The 21,495-nt window shown below is 51.3% G+C and overlaps 1 protein-coding gene across 9 annotated transcripts in view; it reads right to left on the reverse strand.

Annotated features, from left to right (window-relative positions):
- Positions 1-21,495, reverse strand: part of KALRN (kalirin RhoGEF kinase) — a 413,233-nt gene that overhangs the window by 111,904 nt on the left and 279,834 nt on the right. The window lies entirely within an intron of this gene.

Here is a 21,495-nt window from a genome sequence, read left to right on the forward strand (position 1 = left end):
CGTCCGATATTATAGCAGCTCACCCCAACATCAGCAGAGACTCGATGAAGGGTGAATCGAAGTATACTTTATTGATACAACTTACACATGTTTATACACAGCCATAAATACTACAAATGTGTATTGAATCGTCAGTGGGTGATCCATGCACTAGAATACAGTTCCCTCCCCGGACCAATCTGTCTGGGCCAAGAACCATTCATAATATCAGTTAAGGCGAATACATTTTACACCCATTGTTTTCTCCTCAGACAGGAGTGCCAGAGAATCCGAGCCTCAAAACTCCCTTCTCCAACGCAGCACCCTCACACACCAAGGATGCAGGGATAAGACGTCCACTCATCGATCGACTGTATTAACAGCGCCGGATCAGAGGTAACCAGCCCAAGCAACAGCAAGTTAAACGTTCCATCTGGCACAGCCTGATCTGGCACAGAGTTCTAGGTAGTTTTGTGGAGTTTCAGGAGCCCCAGAAATGCCTCTGCCACGTGTTTTTGGAGGGGCCTGCTTGCCATCCTCCTGCAAAAAGAATATGGGCCCTTAAAAAAACATATGTACTTTTGTACTCCCAGAACTATGTGTTGTCTGGTTACAGGGAGGGGAAAGGGCTAATAACTGTTCCAGTGCGGAGGATTAAACGGGGACTGGCGTCCAGTGCCTGGGGGCATCTACAGCGAGTTCCCCATTCGGCTCCAGGAGGAAGCAGTTCTAGGACCCTTGTTCCAGCTAGGAAGTGATCCTTGGTGGGGGTACCCAGCCCGGGGTACAGGGAGCTGTGTTACATAGTTTCAAGATATCCCCAGATACCTCCTCACCTTCCCAGCATCCTCAATGAAGAGCACTCTGACTGGTCGCCAGGGGAACGAGTAACACCATTTCACCGGATAGCGGCACAGTTCGGACCAGAGAGTCTCAGATTGTCTCCTAGTCAGACGCTAAGTGGGCGAATAAATCTAGGCGACTCACTCACCACAGTGACAATATCTCTGCTGGTGTTTTTAGAGAGTCCATAGGCTGCACATCTACCAATCCCCAACTCCTCCTGTGTTTATCTAAGGTTGCATTGTCTCCGACGTATTGTAGCAGTCTTTTAATTGGACCCATGGACAGCACTGCAGATTGTGTTTGTATTTTATAAATAAAATAAAATAATATATATTATCATCTGTTATTTTTTTTTTTTATTCTTTATTTTTGTAGTGCTTAAAGTTACATACTCGCGTGTATCGCCACGACAGCTGATACAAGCCATTAGAATAACAAAGAATAAACATTTGCATGGCAATCATTGACAGCACAATTTTATAAAAGGAATCAGGCTAGGTTGAGATGTCTCATTACAGTAAATTCAATAGAGCTGGTAGCTGCAAACAGTGGGATAGACATTTTGATTAACTTCGAGGACTTATAACGGTTAACATATGCTATACAGGCTTAAGTAATACACCATGGATCCAGTGCAACATTTCCATGCTATTAAGCATAAACAGGCTAGTCTGACCATCTATTGTTGCCTACTATGCTGATTAATCACCAGGACATTAAGGTCAACTTTTGATGTACATATTAGGTAGATTTGAAGTTGAGAGTCTGCACAATTTTTAGGTCAACAAAATTGGTAATCATAGTGTGGCGTTTGCAGGCTGTTGCGTATGAGTTTGTGTAGTCCCTGCGTATCTAGGTATGGTCGTGGGGTGTTGGTGTGAGAGCGAGCAGGATTGAGGATTGTAGCGAGATTTGTGAGTAGTGCATGGTGTTATACCCTAGGTAGGTTGTGAGTCCTGTTTTGGTGAGACGTGGATTGCGTTTAACCTGGGTGGTCCTTCCGTTGGTGTGTTACCCCTAACCAAGGGGGCGGCGGGGGGGGGGGGGGGGGGAGAGGAATGTTAGTATGTCGGCTCAGTCTGTATACCTGGAGCCGTGGTGGTGTGGTTGCATTCCCCTCACTGTACCGGTCAGAACTGTGGTTTCAGGCATAAAATTTAACCAGTAAACAATTCAAACATTTAGTTCCATAGTCCATGTCAATGGCTAAAACAGTGTACTTAAAGGTTTGCAAGTGCACGGTCTCTGAATGGTAGCATCTTCGGCCCTGGATTATTGGCCTCTGTGGTCGTGCCGTCTTCTGTCAGGGTTGTGAACTCGGTGGCGTCCTCTCTCGTGGGGTGAACGGCATGCTGGTGGCTGGGTCTCCTATCCCATGCTGGGGTTCTTGTGGTAAGTTGGCAGGTAGATCTGGTAGTCCTAGTTTCGCCAGAAGCGCGGGTGCCTCATCATCTGATGTTATCTTGTGGGTGACATCGTTGTGGGGGACTAGCAGGGATCTTTGTGGTCCCCATCGATATGGCACCCCAAGTGTGCGTAGGTAACTTGTGAGGTATGACTTTGTCCTGCGCCATTGAAACGTGGCCCGGGTTAGGTCTTGGTAGAATGACAACTGGGCCGTTTCAAATGTAAGGGGGGTTTTACCTCTGGTGCAGCCAGGATTTGGGTTTTATCGTGGGTGGAGGCGCATCGTAGTATGACATCCCTTGTGGGTGTATTTGGTGTCCTGGAGGTCTCCGGGAGCCGGTATATGCTGTCCAGCCCAAATTTTCGATTTACTGCCGGTGGTAGGATGGTGGCTAGGAGTCTGCGGATGTAGTGCGGCAGTTCGTCGGCCTGGATATCTGCGGGTATTCCCCGGATTTTTATGTGGTTTCGTCTGGCCCGGTCTTCCTGGGTAGACAGTTGCAGCGTTAATCTTTGCTGTGAAGCTTGTAATTGCTGCATGGTGTTTTGCATATTTGCCATGCCGGCTTGGAGATCCTTGATGTCGTTTTCTGACGTTTGGACACGCTCCGTGACATTTTGCATGTCAGTTTTCAGACGTCCCACATCCACAGCCAGCGTTTTTTGTATGTCCTTTACCCAGTTTTGGAGATCTTGCTTGGTAGCGAAAATAGGGTCTCCCGGTGTTGCGTTAGTCACCGGCATTGTGAGTGCCGAGACTGTTTGGGATGAGGAGTGGGCCGGTGAGTGGGACGGCGTCTGATCAGTGGCGGTAGTCTTGGGCTGCGCCTGCCGCTGTAACAAGGTGCCTATGTCTTGTGCCGTGGAGGAGCCCGTGTGGGTTTTCTGTGTGCGTTTCCCCATGGGTTCGGGATCCAGTAGGTATGGGTAGAAGTCGTTTTCTGGGTCGGAGTCACCTTGTGTGTAGGTGCCGCCAAGTAGTTGCTCGAGGCCGTGGATGCTCGGTGCGTGGTAGGCCATAGGCCTGCGTTTTGCGCTTCCAGACTTCGGAGTATACCAGAAAGGCATCTGCCGGATCGGTGTTTGGTCCTGACCACAGTTTCGGTGTGCTGAGGATCGGATGCCGGGTATTTTTCAGGATATTTGCGGATTGCAAGTGTCAAGGTGGGAGCCCGCAGTTATGGCGTCCACTCAGCTTCAGGTCCCGGCCCCGCCCCATCATCATCTGTTATTTTACTTCTGTAATAAAACCACCAACATAAATATTCTGGAAGTTGAAGTAAAAACTTTATAAAGCATGGAGGATTCAACGCAGTAGGATACTCAGATCATTGAAGGAGTTTAAATTTCATGCCATCGAACATGCAGACACCAACTGACAGCACAGGGGGCACCAGAGAAACACATTTGTTACACATTATGGAGTGTAAAAGGTCAAACATCCCAAAAAGCAGGGCTGAGATTGGCATTTGTTACACTCTGGTTCTTATTAAGACTCACTGGGTACAATTAAACTTAAAAGGGTAAGAAATGTATACACCCTGAGCAGGTAATGAATACATACACTCCACCACTCTCCAGAGAATAGAGCAGCTTGCATCCCTCCCCAGGGTGGGTATATAATATATAAAAATATAATGCAGCCTGTGCCCCTCCCCAGGGAATACAAGGTCTGTCTAAAAAGCATCCAGCCATGTAATGTGAAAATTAGAGACATTTATTGAAGAAGATACATTGTACATGGGACAAGGACGCCCCAATCCCTTGGGACCTCATACAGTTCTCCCAGCGACTCTTCCACTGTTTAAAAAACTCTGCAAAATCCTTAGTTGGAATCGCCATATTTATCTGAATCTCTGTGATGGTCTGAAATCGCTTCACTTTCAAAGGGGATTTTAGTTTTGGGAAAAGCCAGAAGTCGCAGGGCAACAAATCTTTCCACAGATTCTCGACCATTTTTGAAGCATTTGTGCCACACTTATTTATGCTGCACTCGTTGCATCGTCCCGGAAAGCCTTCTGAATCATCCGGAGAGAAATGATCAAGCTTGATGCAAAATCTGCTGCAGATTCCATGCTCTACTCGCTCAATAGCGCCCCCAGTGACTAGTACAGTGAAGTCATCATTGTTTACACATGCGCATTCCAGTCCACTCTCCCTGGCAGGTTTCATCGATGTCACAAAAACCGTTCTTGTTATATAAACAATGACTGGACTTTTCTGGACAGATCTCGTGTGTATATGTATTCCCCAGGGTACATAAGCCAGCTTGCGTTCCTTCCCCAGGGTACATACGGCAGCTTGAGTTCCTTCCCCAGGGTACATACGGCAGCTTGCGTTCCTTCCCCAGGGTACATACGGCAGCTTGCGTTCCTTCCCCAGGGTACATACGGCAGCTTGCGTTCCTTCCCCAGGGTACATACGGCAGCTTGCGTTCCTTCCCCAGGGTACATACGGCAGCTTGCGTTCCTTCCCCAGGGTACATACGGCAGCTTGCGTCCCTTCCCCAGGGTACATACGGCAGCTTGCGTCCCTTCCCCAGGGTACATACGGCAGCTTGCGCCCCTTCCCCAGGGTACATACGGCAGCTTGCGTCCCTTCCCCAGGGTACATACGGCAGCTTGCGCCCCTTCCCCAGGGTACATACGGCAGCTTGCGCCCCTTCCCCAGGGTACATACGGCAGCTTGCGCCCCTTCCCCAGGGTACATACGGCAGCTTGCGCCCCTTCCCCAGGGTACATACGGCAGCTTGCGCCCCTTCCCCAGGGTACATACGGCAGCTTGCGCCCCTTCCCCAGGGTACATACGGCAGCTTGCGCCCCTTCCCCAGGGTACATACGGCAGCTTGCGCCCCTTCCCCAGGGTACATACGGCAGCTTGCGCCCCTTCCCCAGGGTACATACGGCAGCTTGCGCCCCTTCCCCAGGGTACATACGGCAGCTTGCGCCCCTTCCCCAGGGTACATACGGCAGCTTGCGCCCCTTCCCCAGGGTACATACGGCAGCTTGCGCCCCTTCCCCAGGGTACATACGGCAGCTTGCGCCCCTTCCCCAGGGTACATACGGCAGCTTGCGCCCCTTCCCCAGGGCACATACGGCAGCTTGCGCCACCTTCCCCAGGGCACATACGGCAGCTTGCGCCACTTCCCCAGAGCATAATACAGCAGGAAGCCCCAAGGGTGTAGAGCAGACCAGAATAAATATAAACTTTCTCCAGTCAGTCAGGAACAGGCAGCCTGAATAGGGCCACATGCTGCAAAATCCCATCATGCTCAGCCCAAGGCTATTTCTTCTTTTCATTAGTTCATGTATGCAAATTTTGGATATTTTTGACAGAGTGCATCGTGCTTGTTAGTAATTATGGATAATCTTTTCAGAGGTTTTCCATAAAACGGATATTCAAAGCTTTAAATGTGAACTATAATCTTTTAAAGAGTTTATGATTATCAGATTGATTTTAATACTGTTTAATGCGTGCTAACCATGGAAATCCTCACACTTCTTTCTATCTTGCTGAATAAATTCACATTTACATTAAAAACACTCTCCCTTACACTGCACAGTACGCACACAGTGAGCCATACGTGTGTATACCGCACAGAGCACACAGTGAGCCATACGTGTGTATACCGCACAGAGCACACAGTGAGCCATACGTGTGTATACCACACAGAGCGCACACAGTGAGCCATACGTGTGTATACCACACAGAGCGCACACAGTGAGCCATACGTGTGTATACCGCACAGAGCGCACACAGTGAGCCATACGTGTGTATACCGCACAGAGCACACAGTGAGCCATACGTGTGTATACCGCACAGAGCACACAGTGAGCCATACGTGTATATACCGCACAGAGTACACAGTGAGCCATACGTGTAAATCCCGCAGAGCACACAGTGAGCCATACGTGTGTATACCACACAGAGCGCACACCGTGAGCCATACGTGTGTATACCACACAGAGCGCACACGTGTGTATACCACACAGATTGCACACAGTGAGCCATACGTGTGTATACCACACAAAGCGCACACAGTAAGCCATACGTGTGTATACCACACAGAGCGCACACAGTAAGCCATACGTGTGTATACCACACAGAGCGCACACAGTGAGCCATACGTGTGTATACCGCACAGAGCACACAGAGCCATACAGGTGTATACACCACACAGAGCCATACATGGGACATTTAACTGGGATACCCTGCGTGCTGCTAGTAGTAGGGTCAGTTTTAGCTTTGCAGGTATTTGGGGAGTGTCCCCCTGCTGCAGGTTTAACACACAAACATTTCTAAGCTTAGCATTACTCAAATAGATTGCATATTTACACACATTTTAAAGCCATGTGTACAAATTCCAAGGTCATGTCCGTGAAGAAGTCACATTACGTCCCATGACTGTAGCATAAAATGGCACAGCACCAACATTAGACGTAGTAAAGGACAGCGTGACACTCCAGGCTCCCACACACGTTAGATGCACTGTGTAGGTTAGGTTACAGTAAGTTATACTGGGTGGGTTTATATTATTAAAGGGACACTCCAGGCTCCAACACATGTTAGGTGCACTCTGTAGGTTAGGTTACAGTTAGTTATACTGGGTGGGTTTATATTATTAAAGAGACACTCCAGGCTCCCACACACGTTAGGTGCACTGTGTAGGTTAGGTTACAGTTAGTTATACTGGGTGGGTTTATATTATTAAGGGACAATGCAGGCTCCAACACACGTTAGATGCACTGTGTAGGTTATATTACAGTTATACTGGGTGGGTTTATATTATTAAAGGGACACTCCAGGCTCCCACACACGTTAGATGCACTGTGTAGGTTAGGTTACAGTTAGTTATACTGGGTGGGTTTATATTATTAAAGGGACACTCCAGGCTCCCACACACGTTAGATGCACTGTGTAGGTTAGGTTACAGTTATACTGGGTGGGTTTATATTATTAAAGGGACACTCCAGGCTCCCACACACGTTAGATGCACTGTGTAGGTTAGGTTACAGTTATACTGGGTGGGTTTATATTATTAAAGGGACACTCCAGACTCCACACACGTTAGATGCACTGTGTAGGTTAGGTTACAGTTATACTGGGTGGGTTTATATTATTAAAGGGACACTCAAGGCTCCCACACACGTTAGGTGCACTGTGTAGGTTAGGTTACAGTTATACTGGGTGGGTTTATATTATTAAAGGGACACTCCAGGCTCCCACACACGTTAGATGCACTGTGTAGGTTAGGTGACAGTTCGTTATACTGGGTGGGTTTATATTATTAAAGGGACACTCCAGGCTCCCACACACGTTAGCTGCACTGTGTAGGTTAGGTTACAGTTAGTTATACTGGGTGGGTTTATATTATTAAAGGGACACTCCAGGCTCCCACACCTTAGGTGCACTGTGTAGGTTAGGTTACAGTTAGTTATACTGGGTGGGTTTATATTATTAAAGGGACACTCCAGGCTCCCACACACGTTAGCTGCACTGTGTAGGTTAGGTGACAGTTAGTTATACTGGGTGGGTTTATATTATTAAAGGGACACTCCAGGCTCCCACACACATTAGCTGCACTGTGTAGGTTAGGTGACAGTTAGTTATACTGGGTGGGTTTATATTATTAAAGGGACACTCCAGGCTCCCACACACATTAGCTGCACTGTGTAGGTTAGGTGACAGTTAGTTATACTGGGTGGGTTTATATTATTAAAGGGACACTCCAGGCTCCCACACACGTTAGCTGCACTGTGTAGGTTAGGTTACAGTTAGTTATACTGGGTGGGTTTATATTATTAAAGGGATACTCCAGGCTCCCACACACATTAGGTGCACTGAGTAGGTTAGGTTACAGTTAGTTATGCTAGGTGGGTTTATATTATTAAAGGAACACTCCAGGCTCCCACACACGTTAGATGCACTGTGTAGGTTAGGTTACAGTTAGTTATACTGGGTGGGTTTATATTATTAAAGGGACACTCCAGGCTCCCACACGTTAGATGCACTGTGTAGGTTAGGTTACAGTTAGTTATACTGGGTGGGTTTATATTATTAAAGGGACACTCCACGCTCCCACACACATTAGGTGCACTGAGTAGGTTAGGTTACAGTTAGTTATCCTGGGTGGGTTTATATTATTAAAGGAACACTCCAGGCTCCCACACACGTTAGATGCACTGTGTAGGTTAGGTTACAGTTATACTGGGTGGGTTTATATTATTAAAGGGACACTCCAGGCTCCCACACGTTAGATGCACTGTGTAGGTTAGGTTACAGTTAGTTATACTGGGTAGGTTTATATTATTAAGGGACAATGCAGGCTCCAACACATGTTAGGTGCACTGTGTAGGTTAGGTTACAGTTAGTTATACTGGGTGGGTTTATATTATTAAGGGACAATGCAGGCTCCAACACATTTTAGGTGCACTGAGTAGGATTGGTTACTGCTACTGAATGGTACCTGCTATTTCCCTTAAGGATTCTAACCAGCACATTCCACTCACACAGAGAAAGAAGTTACCCATGTGATACAAAAGAATGCCATACGGAGACAGTTCGACCACCATTCGCTGCCAGAGGTCTGTTGTAGCGGGGATAATCCGTAGGTACGAGGTATGTTTCCTCATACCTTTTGGCATAAATGGGCAGGAATGCAGAGGAACTCGTCCTGCCAGCTCTACATCATTCTGTGTCTCCAACCAAAACAGAAAGCAACCTGCAATACCCTTTACAGCAGCAGTGATTGCATACATTTTATCCTCCATGTAGCTTGGTAGAAACCGATCGACACAGAGCTACGCGACACTGTCAGCTTTGTGATCATCTCTACATAGTTAGAAATACAACCAGCTGCCATTTGGTGACATAAAGTGGATTTACATGAAATGACACGAAGGGAGAGGTTTCAGGACTGACAGGTGTCTATGAACGGAGAGAATTATTGACTCTATATTAAAATAAGTAATGTGTCATTTTCTATACTCCAAGCCCCAAGTGCCCCCATTCTAGACTGCAATCTGGACCTAGTAAGCCGAGGGAGAACCAAAAAATAATAAAATGACAATATAAATAATGATCCGTAAAATACACATCTCCCAAATGGCTAATTTCATTCAAAACAAAAACGGATACACCCCGTGCCATAACGGACATTGCATTAGGATCTTCACACCCTCGACAGCAGTATTCTGCCTTAACCAGAGAGGTTTTCATTTCAATATTTGGCTAAAATCATTTTCCATGAAACATTTCTCAGATCTTGCAAGATGCCTCATGGGTTGCACCCAAGGGTGCCTGTGCCTTTTCGGTCCAGTACAGGAATAATAATAAGCAGTATCATGTCCTCTGTATTCCACCCCTGCTGATATATGACTACAGAAAAGATTGATTGTCAGTGGGTTGAAATCTGCCCAGATTATAGTCTGTTTTAGGTATTATTTTCTTCATTTATCATTTAATAAATCTTTCCCATAACTGAAATGACCATCCTCATCGTCATGAGCTACTGGCTGCCTGAGGATTATAAGACTAGTAACAGAAGCTGACTATATCTGCATATTTCTGAAAAGCAATTCTAGGCCATGGTACTAAACTTGATGAACACGCTGTATACGGCGTGGGAGGGGCGTGACAAACACGCTGTATACGGCGTGGGAGGGGCGTGACAAACACGCTGTATACGGCGTGGGAGGGGCGTGACAAACAAGCTGTATACGGCGTGGGAGGGGCGTGACAAACAAGCTGTATACGGCGTGGGAGGGGCGTGACAAACAAGCTGTATACGGCGTGGGAGGGGCGTGACAAACAAGCTGTATACGGCGTGGGAGGGGCGTGACAAACAAGCTGTATACGGCGTGGGAGGGGCGTGACAAACAAGCTGTATACGGCGTGGGAGGGGCGTGACAAACAAGCTGTATACGGCGTGGGAGGGGCGTGACAAACAAGCTGTATACGGCGTGGGAGGGGCGTGACAAACAAGCTGTATACGGCGTGGGAGGGGCGTGACAAACAAGCTGTATACGGCGTGGGAGGGGCGTGACGAACAAGCTGTATACGGCGTGGGAGGGGCGTGACGAACACGCTGTATACGGCGTGGGAGGGGCGTGACGAACACGCTGTATACGGCGTGGGAGGGGCGTGACAAACACGCTGTATACGGCGTGGGAGGGGCGTGACAAACACGCTGTATACGGCGTGGGAGGGGCGTGACAAACAAGCTGTATACGGCGTGGGAGGGGCGTGACAAACAAGCTGTATACGGCGTGGGAGGGGCGTGACAAACAAGCTGTATACGGCGTGGGAGGGGCGTGACAAACAAGCTGTATACGGCGTGGGAGGGGCGTGACAAACAAGCTGTATACGGCGTGGGAGGGGCGTGACAAACAAGCTGTATACGGCGTGGGAGGGGCGTGACAAACAAGCTGTATACGGCGTGGGAGGGGCGTGACAAACAAGCTGTATACGGCGTGGGAGGGGCGTGACAAACAAGCTGAATACGGCGTGGGAGGGGCGTGACAAACAAGCTGTATACGGCGTGGGAGGGGCGTGACAAACAAGCTGTATACGGCGTGGGAGGGGCGTGACAAACAAGCTGTATACGGCGTGGGAGGGTGTGGCAAACCTAGCCACTTCTGAACTATATTCATTGCAGGTTGTCCGTAGGCTGAATGTATAACGTGTCCCGTTGACTGTATGTGTATTGTACTGTGACCGTTCGCATGCTGGCAGCCGTATGCCGCCAGCATACAAAGCATTCGTACGACGAAACACGGCTATCCTGGCCATTCGCCGTACGAATGTGGACTCCCCAGGTAGACCACACATTCACAGGTCGTGTGGCACCAATTAACCGATTGCAACATTGTTGCAATAGGTAATTAAGGGCTCTCCTAGGTGGCCGTCGATCCACTACCGACCATGCGGCGGTCGGCCATCTTGGATCCTTTGTCTCTGCAGCGGTGTTCGGTCGTCGAGAGCCTGGAACTGAAAACGGCTACTCAGTGATCCGAACACCGCTGGACTTCCAGAGCGTTCGGGAGTACCGCGTTCGGTACATTATGTGTCCCGTACTTATTCGGTACTTTTAAACTCACCTTGATGTTTAAATGTATTATGTGCGGCGTTCGGTCAATTCAGCTGGGATCGGAGCGGTATTCTCACAAAGTCCCACATCACGCATTTAAAGCGTTTTGTGAAGAAAAGGACGAAATCGATGGGTATTTGCAGGACTTTGAGCGGCTGTGCGATTTGCACGATCTGGAACCCGCCACATGGGTGCCGCTGCTGGCAGGCAAATTATCGGGTAGGGCAGCTGAAGCCTACCGTGCTGTACCCCGAGAGGACAGCAAAGATTACCCTAAGGTAAAGAGGGCGATCTTAGAGAGGTATGCTATTACCCCAGAGGCGTACCGGCGGAAATTCCGGGGCTTGCGCAAGCCTGAGAAAGATTCACATGCAGAATGGGCGCACAAGCTGGACCAAGCCTCACTAGGCTGGATACAGGCCAGCAACGCTACAAACATGGAGGAGTTGAGGCAGTTAATGCTGCTGGAACAGTTTTTTAATGGTTTGTCCCCGGAAGCACAAGAATGGGTGAGGGACCGTAAACCACTCACCCTACCCGAAGCCGCTAAATTGGCGGATCAGCATTTTGATGCCAGGAGGCATCACGGTGCCCAAAATAAGACTCTCCCTCGGATTACAGGGACACCCAATAATTTTACCCCTACCAGCCCCACCGTACCCCTGCACCGGCCAGCACTGAATACTCCACCACCCCCCTCCCGATACAACGGCCGGGCTAACATTCAGTGTCACACCTGCAAACAGTGGGGGCACATTTCTCGAGAGTGCACCCAAAACAGGAGCCGGCAAGCTTGGAATCAGGTGCGACAAAATTTGGCACCCAGGGCTGCTGCGCACCATTACCAGGTAGCCCCCGCCACCCAAGAATTGCTGAGTGCTCAAATTGAGGAGCCTCTAGGGGTGCTGCATGAGGTAATGTCGGTCCGGGCCACCGACAACCGACAACATCACCGTCAGCTAGTAACCCTGGAGGGGAAGGAGGTACAAGGGCTCCGGGATTCAGGAGCCACTCTAACTTTGGTTGCACCACATTTGGTACCAGGCGCAACCCACACTGGCGGCTCAGTGGCAGTACGGGTGGCAGGGGGAGCAGTATACCGGCTACCCACTGCCAAGGTTCATTTGGATTGGGGTGTGGGAGAGGGAACTGTGGAAGTGGGGCTGATGCAGAATTTACCTGCAGATGTTGTGCTGGGGAATGACTTGGGCCAAATGACTTCCGCTTTTATTCCCCAGGCTCCGTACCAGGAGGCACACCCCGTAACCACCCGACAACAGGCTCGCACCACGGCTACACCGATACACTCTGAGGCTCAGGTAAGAGACCCTGTTCCCCAACTGACCCCCATGTCCTGGGATACCCCGACGACTTTTGCGACCGAAGTCCAGACCGATCCCACCCTCCAAGTATATAGGGACCGGGCCCAAACAGACCAAGCAGGGCTAGAGGGGGAGCGGTTCATCTGGGAGAAAGAGTTGCTATACCGTGTCACGGCAAAAGATGTGGGGGGGTCTGTCACCTTAACTAATAAACAGCTAGTGGTACCCCAGAAATATAGACAGGAGCTGCTGAGAATTGCGCATGACATTCCCTTGTCAGGACACCTAGGGATGACCCGTACCCGATACCGTTTGACCCATGCCTTCTTCTGGCCCGGGATCTCTCAGGATGTGCGCCAGTATTGCACCTCCTGCGACGTCTGCCAGCGTGTAGGTAAACGAGGGGATCGCCACAAGGCCAGGCTATGTCCCCTACCCATCATTGCAGAACCCTTCAGCCGAGTAGCGGTGGATATCGTAGGGCCCTTGCCAAAACCCAGTCCCTCTGGCAAAAGGTATATCCTAACTATAGTGGACTACGCCACCAGGTACCCCGAAGCTGTAGCTCTCTCTAATATCCACGCTGAGACCGTAGCGGAAGCCTTAATGAAGGTATTTTCCCGAGTAGGGTTTCCCCAAGAGATCATCTCAGACCGAGGTACCCAATTTACGGCCGAAGTTACCCAACATCTGTGGAAGGTGTGTGGCATTAAGCCAATAGTTAATTCCGCCTACCACCCCCAGTCCAATGGGCTATGTGAACGGTTCAACGGGACGCTGAAGCAGATGCTTCGGACGTTCGGGGAGACCCACAAAGACTGGGAGAGGTTTCTGCCTCACTTACTCTTTGCTTATAGAGAGGTTCCCCAGGAGTCAACAGGATTCTCCCCGTTTGAGCTACTATTTGGGAGGAGGGTGCGGGGACCCTTGAATTTGATTAGGGAACACTGGGAGGGGGAGAGCCCCACTAACGAAACCCCTATCATATCATACGTCCTGGAGTTCAGGGACCGTCTGGAGGCGCTAACTCAGGCTGTACACACCAACCTCCAAGCGGCCCAGCAACGCCAGCGACGCTGGTACGATAGAGGAGCCAGGGACCGCAGCTTTCAGGTGGGACAGAAGGTCTTGATCTTAAAGCCCGTCCGCACCGATAAGCTGCAGGCCATCTGGCAAGGCCCATACCAGGTAGTGGAGCAGCGATGCGACACTACCTATGTGATCGGCCCCTGCTCAGGGGTAGGGAAGAGACGCATGCTCCACGTGAACATGCTCAAACCCTACCATGAGAGGATCGAGGATGTGACGGCAATCTGTGCCTCCTCCTTAGAGGATCAGGAGAACCTACCCTTACCTGACCTACTAGAACCCGAGGAACAGATAGAGCCTTCCCGGGGAGTCCAGCTGGGGGAGCGGCTAAGCCCCCAGGAGCGTGCCCAGGTACAGGCGCTGATTGTAGCCAAAGGGACTACCTTCTCCAATTTACCTGGGTACACTCCGTTAGCCACCCACCGAGTAGAGACCCCGGGACAGCTACCTATGCGCCAGGCTCCATATAGGGTTCCGGAATCAGTCCGTACCCATATGAAAGCCGAACTAGACGAAATGCTGCAGCTAGGGGTTATCGAACCCTCCGATAGCCCCTGGGCATCGCCGGTAGTCCTGGTACCTAAAAAGGATGGCACCACCCGATTCTGTGTCGACTACCGGAGGCTAAATGACAAAACGGTGTCTGATGCCTACCCGATGCCCCGGATAGACGAGCTGTTAGATAAGATGGCACGGGGCCAGTACCTCACTACCATTGATTTGTGTAAGGGGTACTGGCAGATTCCTCTAGCCGATGACGCCATCCCCAAGTCGGCGTTTGTCACCCCGTTTGGCCTGTACCAATTCAAGGTCATGCCTTTCGGGATGAAAAACGCTCCGGCTACCTTTCAGCGGATGGTAGATAGGCTACTGGACGGTTTTCAGGAGTATGCCTGTGCCTATCTAGATGACATAGCCATCTTTAGCCAGACCTGGGAAGACCACCTACACCACATCGGGGCGATCCTAGATCGCATTGGGGAGGCTGGGTTAACCCTAAAACCTAGCAAGTGCCACATAGGTATGGCCGAGGTACAGTATCTGGGCCACCGTGTAGGATGTGGGCAGCAGAGGCCTGAGCCAGCTAAGATTGAGGCCGTAGCAAAGTGGCCTACCCCCAGGACTAAGACCCAGGTGCTGGCGTTCTTAGGGACGGCAGGCTATTACAGGAAGTTTGTCCCCGACTATAGCACCCTGGCCAAACCCCTAACGGACCTGACCAAAAAGAACCTTCCCCGACTGGTTGTCTGGGCCCCAGAGTGTGAGCAGGCATTCCAACAACTCAAGACTGCTCTCACTAATGCTCCTGTGTTAACTGCTCCTGATCCAACTAAAAGATTTCTTGTTCACACAGACGCTTCCATGTTTGGATTGGGGGCAGTACTGAGCCAAGTGGGAGCCGATGGCGGAGAACACCCCGTAGCCTATCTAAGCCGCAAGCTACTACCCCGGGAAGTGAGCTACGCCGCCATCGAGAAAGAATGCCTGGCCGTGGTGTGGGCCCTTAAAAAGTTGCAGCCATATCTGTACGGACAACCTTTTTCCTTACTCACAGATCACAACCCGTTAGTGTGGCTAAACCGTGTGTCTGGAGACAATGCCAGGCTGCTGCGCTGGAGCTTGGCGCTGCAGCCCTTTGACTTTACTATCCATTACCGGCCAGGAAAACAAAACGGTAACGCTGACGGGTTATCCAGACAGACTGAACTCGAGAAGTGATCTGTGAGTACTCTCCCGGACATCCCCAAGCCGATCCGTTGGGATCAGACTGTGTATGCCGGCTTGGTTCTGGGGGAGCATTGTGGCAAACCTAGCCACTTCTGAACTATATTCATTGCAGGTTGTCCGTAGGCTGAATGTATAACGTGTCCCGTTGACTGTATGTGTATTGTACTGTGACCGTTCGCATGCTGGCAGCCGTATGCCGCCAGCATACAAAGCATTCGTACGACGAAACACGGCTATCCTGGCCATTCGCCGTACGAATGTGGACTCCCCAGGTAGACCACACATTCACAGGTCGTGTGGCACCAATTAACCGATTGCAACATTGTTGCAATCGGTAATTAAGGGCTCTCCTAGGTGGCCGTCGATCCACTACCGACCATGCGGCGGTCGGCCATCTTGGATCCTTTGTCTCTGCAGCGGTGTTCGGTCGTCGAGAGCCTGGAACTGAAAACGGCTACTCAGTGATCCGAACACCGCTGGACTTCCAGAGCGTTCGGGAGTACCGCGTTCGGTACATTATGTGTCCCGTACTTATTCGGTACTTTTAAACTCACCTTGATGTTTAAATGTATTATGTGCGGCGTTCGGTCAATTCAGCTGGGATCGGAGCGGTATTCTCACAAAGTGTGCGCCCCGACCCCAGCTATCTACCGAACGTTCGGTTATTCTAAAGTACCGAATATTACGGGAATTATGTATTTTAATGTCAATTGTCGGTTTTGCTGCACGAGGGGATAATCCACTTAATCGTCCATTTTAGTGGGAGTATCCTTCTCGTGCAGCGATGCCTGTTGGGAAAGTCACAATGCATGTTGGGAGAAATCCCCTGGAATATCTGTATGGAAACCCCTTGCATGGGGAACTGCATAAATACGCTGCTTGTGAATAAACCGAGTTAGTTGACTCCCAAACTGTGTTTCGTCCGGTTATTGGGAGGATTGGGGATATTGCCTTGCTTTCTACTCTGACTGTGGATTTCCTGAAGATACCAACGGATATCGTGGACTAATATACTGCATTCCGTTACAGAGGGGCGTGACAAACAAGCTGTATACGGCATGGGAGGGGCGTGACAAACAAGCTGTATACGGCGTGGGAGGGGCGTGACAAACAAGCTGTATACGGCGTGGGAGGGGCGTGACAAACAAGCTGTATACGGCGTGGGAGGGGCGTGACAAACAAGCTGTATACGGCGTGGGAGGGGCGTGACAAACAAGCTGTATACGGCGTGGGAGGGGCGTGACAAACAAGCTGTATACGGCGTGGGAGGGGCGTGACAAACAAGCTGTATACGGCGTGGCAGGGGCGTGACAAACAAGCTGTATACGGCGTGGCAGGGGCGTGACAAACAAGCTGTATACGGCGTGGCAGGGGCGTGACAAACAAGCTGTATACGGCGTGGGAGGGGCGTGACAAACAAGCTGTATACGGCGTGGGAGGGGCGTGACAAACAAGCTGTATACGGCGTGGGAGGGGCGTGACAAACAAGCTGTATACGGCGTGGGAGGGGCGTGACAAACAAGCTGTATACGGCGTGGGAGGGGCGTGACAAACAAGCTGTATACGGCGTGGGAGGGGCGTGACAAACAAGCTGTATACGGCGTGGGAGGGGCGTGACAAACAAGCTGTATACGGCGTGGGAGGGGCGTGACAAACAAGCTGTATACGGCGTGGGAGGGGCGTGACAAACAAGCTGTATACGGCGTGGGAGGGGCGTGACAAACAAGCTGTATACGGCGTGGGAGGGGCGTGACAAACAAGCTGTATAGGGCGTGACAAACAAGCTGTATAGGGCGTGACAAACAAGCTGTATAGGGCGTGACAAACAAGCTGTATAGGGCGTGACAAACAAGCTGTATAGGGCGTGACAAACAAGCTGTATAGGGCGTGACAAACAAGCTGTATAGGGCGTGACAAACAAGCTGTATAGGGCGTGACAAACAAGCTGTATAGGGCGTGACAAACAAGCTGTATAGGGCGTGACAAACAAGCTGTATAGGGCGTGACAAACAAGCTGTATAGGGCGTGACAAACAAGCTGTATAGGGCGTGACAAACAAGCTGTATAGGGCGTGACAAACAAGCTGTATAGGGCGTGACAAACAAGCTGTATAGGGCGTGACAAACAAGCTGTATAGGGCGTGACAAACAAGCTGTATAGGGCGTGACAAACAAGCTGTATAGGGCGTGACAAACAAGCTGTATACGGCGTGACAAACAAGCTGTATACGGCGTGACAAACAAGCTGTATACGGCGTGACAAACAAGCTGTATACGGCGTGACAAACAAGCTGTATACGGCGTGACAAACAAGCTGTATACGGCGTGACAAACAAGCTGTATAGGGCGTGACAAACAAGCTGTATACGGCGTGACAAACAAGCTGTATAGGGCGTGACAAACAAGCTAAATACGGCGTGACAAACAAGCTAAATACGGCGTGGGAGGGGCGTGACAAACAAGCTGTATACGGTGGTGACAAACAAGCTGTATACGCGGTGGTGACAAACAAGCTGTATACGCGGTGGTGACAAACAAGCTGTATACGGCGTGACAAACAAGCTGTATACGGCGTGACAAACAAGCTGTATACGGCGTGACAAACAAGCTGTATACGGCGTGACAAACAAGCTGTATACGGCGTGACAAACAAGCTGTATAGGGCGTGACAAACAAGCTGTATAGGGCGTGACAAACAAGCTGTATACGGCGTGACAAACAAGCTAAATACGGCGTGACAAACAAGCTAAATACGGCGTGGGAGGGGCGTGACAAACAAGCTGTATACGGCGTGGGAGGGGCGTGACAAACAAGCTGTATACGGTGGTGACAAACAAGCTGTATACGCGGTGGTGACAAACAAGCTGTATACGCGGTGGTGACAAACAAGCTGTATACGCGGTGGTGACAAACAAGCTGTATACGCGGTGGTGACAAACAAGCTGTATACGCGGTGGTGACAAACAAGCTGTATACGCGGTGGTGACAAACAAGCTGCATACGCGGTGGTGACAAACAAGCTGCATACGCGGTGGTGACAAACAAGCTGCATACGCGGTGGTGACAAACAAGCTGCATACGCGGTGGTGACAAACAAGCTGCATACGCGGTGGTGACAAACAAGCTGCATACGCGGTGGTGACAAACAAGCTGCATACGCGGTGGTGACAAACAAGCTGTATACGCGGTGGTGACAAACAAGCTGCATACGCGGTGGTGACAAACAAGCTGCATACGCGGTGGTGACAAACAAGCTGTATACGCGGTGGGCAGGGGTGGCAAACAAGCTGTATACAATGAAACAGTAAGAAAGTGAAAGTGTAAGTGCTTTATTATCTACACATTCCTGTTTCCAGCTGTAAATGCATTTAATGGAATGGATATGCCGTACTAATAAGATCCATGCATGAATGATGAGCAGAGCTGATGGTGGTTGGAGAGACCCCCTGGGGACAGGGAACACAGACTCACATAAAAGATGAGCGCCTGAGAAAGAATGCATAGCTCCCCTTACACCGGCCTGCCAGACCCTGCTGGGATCACATCACATCAGAGAAACTGGTTAAATCATTCATTATATTCCAGCTCAGCTTGGAGAGGATGGCGAATCGCAGGACCATGATGGACACAAAGACAGTGCAAAATACACCAACCGAGAAGTTACGGACCCCCCACCTATTTGCGTCACTCCTTTAGTTCTTCACCCATTCACACACAGGTCAGGGACAGACTTTACAGTATTGAATTCTAGATCAGGCCTAGTGCCCCCAGATTATGCACAGTTCAGGGGTTCAAAGACAGAAGATCATTCAGTAGTCTATAAGTCCTAGCTCCCCATTAATGCACAAATCAGTTCCAGGACATATTCTCTATGGCAGTCAGTCAGTCTCCATCAGTCTTTGTTTTGCTCATTCATGTACAGTCCAACTCTGCTAAAACAGACACATAAACCAGAGTGACCAAGGGCACAAGACGAGGGGGGGGCCACGGCGCAAGACGAGGGGGAGGGGCACGGCGCAAGACGAGGGGGAGGGGCACGGCGCAAGACGAGGGGGAGGGGCACGGCGCAAGATGAGGGGGGGGCCACGGCGCAAGACGAGGGGGGGGGCCACGGCGCAAGACGAGGGGGGGCCACGGCGCAAGACGAGGGGGGGCCACGGCGCAAGACGAGGGGGGGCCACGGCGCAAGACCAGGGGGGGGCCACGGCGCAAGACGAGGGGGGGCCACGGCGCAAGACGAGGGGGGGGCCACGGCGCAAGACGAGGGGGGGGCCACGGCGCAAGACGAGGGGGGGGGGCCACGGCGCAAGACGAGGGGGGGGCCACGGCGCAAGACGAGGGGGGGGCCACGGCGCAAGACGAGGGGGGGGCCACGGCGCAAGACGAGGGGGGGGCCACGGCGCAAGACGAGGGGGGGGCCACGGCGCAAGACGAGGGGGGGGGCCACGGCGCAAGACGAGGGGTGGGCCACGGCGCAAGACGAGGGGTGGGCCACGGCGCAAGACGAGGGGTGGGCCACGGCGCAAGACGAGGGGTGGGCCACGGCGCAAGACGAGGGGTGGGCCACGGCGCAAGACGAGGGGTGGGCCACGGCGCAAGACGAGGGGTGGGCCACGGCGCAAGACGAGGGGTGGGCCACGGCGCAAGACGAGGGGTGGGCCACGGCGCAAGACGAGGGGTGGGCCACGGCGCAAGACCAGGGGTGGGCCACGGCGCAAGACCAGGGGTGGGCCACGGCGCAAGACCAGGGGTGGGCCACGGCGCAAGACCAGGGGTGGGCCACGGCGCAAGACCAGGGGTGGGCCACGGCGCAAGACCAGGGGTGGGCCACGGCGCAAGACCAGGGGTGGGCCACGGCGCAAGATGAGGGGGAGGCCACGGCGCAAGACGAGGGGGGGGGCCACAGGGGGCAAGACAATATTGGAGAAGGAGAAAGGGGTACAGTGAAAAAAAAAAAGCACGAAGAAGGCGGCCCCTTAATTTCCCCCAGCCAAACACACAAATTCCCCTTGTTATCACATACCAATCTCCTCTTTTACGAAAGCCATTCAGAAGCTTAGCAACGCATGGTATCGTCCTCCTGTCACAAGTGCTTGTGATTAAGAGCAGAATTTACTGTCATGGGAACCACTCTACAACCACAGAAGGGTGAGCAGGTTTCACAATTCGTTTAAAAAGGAAAAATGTGCCCTCTTGTAAATTATCATCATTTTCCTTAAACATAAATTACCAAGAATTTTATATGCAACAAAACAAGTTTTGGCTATTTTTGCTCCAATAATGCAGGGATAATGCTGCTCCTTAATCGGCACAGGGCCAACACGGGGATAGACCACCCCGGCACAGGGCCAACACGGGGATAGACCACCCCGGCACAGGGCCAACACGGGGATAGACCACCCCGGCACAGGGCCAACACGGGGATAGACCACCCCGGCACAGGGCCAACACGGGGATAGACCACCCCGGCACAGGGCCAACACGGGGATAGACCACCCCGGCACAGGGCCAACACGGGGATAGACCACCCCGGCACAGGGCCAATACAGGGATAAAGCCCCAGCACAGAGCTAATACAGGGGTAAAACCCCAGCACAGAGCCAATACAGGGATAAAGCCCCAGCACAGAGCCAATACAGGGGTAAAACCCCAGCACAGAGCCAATACAGGGGTAAAACCCCAGCACAGAGCCAATACAGGGGTAAAACCCCAGCACAGAGCCAATACAGGGGTAAAACCCCAGCACAGAGCCAATACAGGGGTAAAACCCCAGCACAGAGCCAATACAGGGGTAAAACCCCAGCACAGAGCCAATACAGGGGTAAAGCCCCAGCACAGAGCCAATACAGGGATAAAGCCCCAGCACAGAGCCAATACAGGGATAAAGCCCCAGCACAGAGCCAATACAGGGATAAAGCCCCAGCACAGAGCCAATACAGGGATAAAGCCCCAGCACAGAGCCAATACAGGGATAAAGCCCCAGCACAGAGCCAATACAGGGATAAAGCCCCAGCACAGAGCCAATACAGGGATAAAG

This window comes from Pelobates fuscus, chromosome 8, assembly GCF_036172605.1.
Source record: "Pelobates fuscus isolate aPelFus1 chromosome 8, aPelFus1.pri, whole genome shotgun sequence".
NCBI classification, from domain to species: Eukaryota; Metazoa; Chordata; class Amphibia; order Anura; family Pelobatidae; genus Pelobates; species Pelobates fuscus.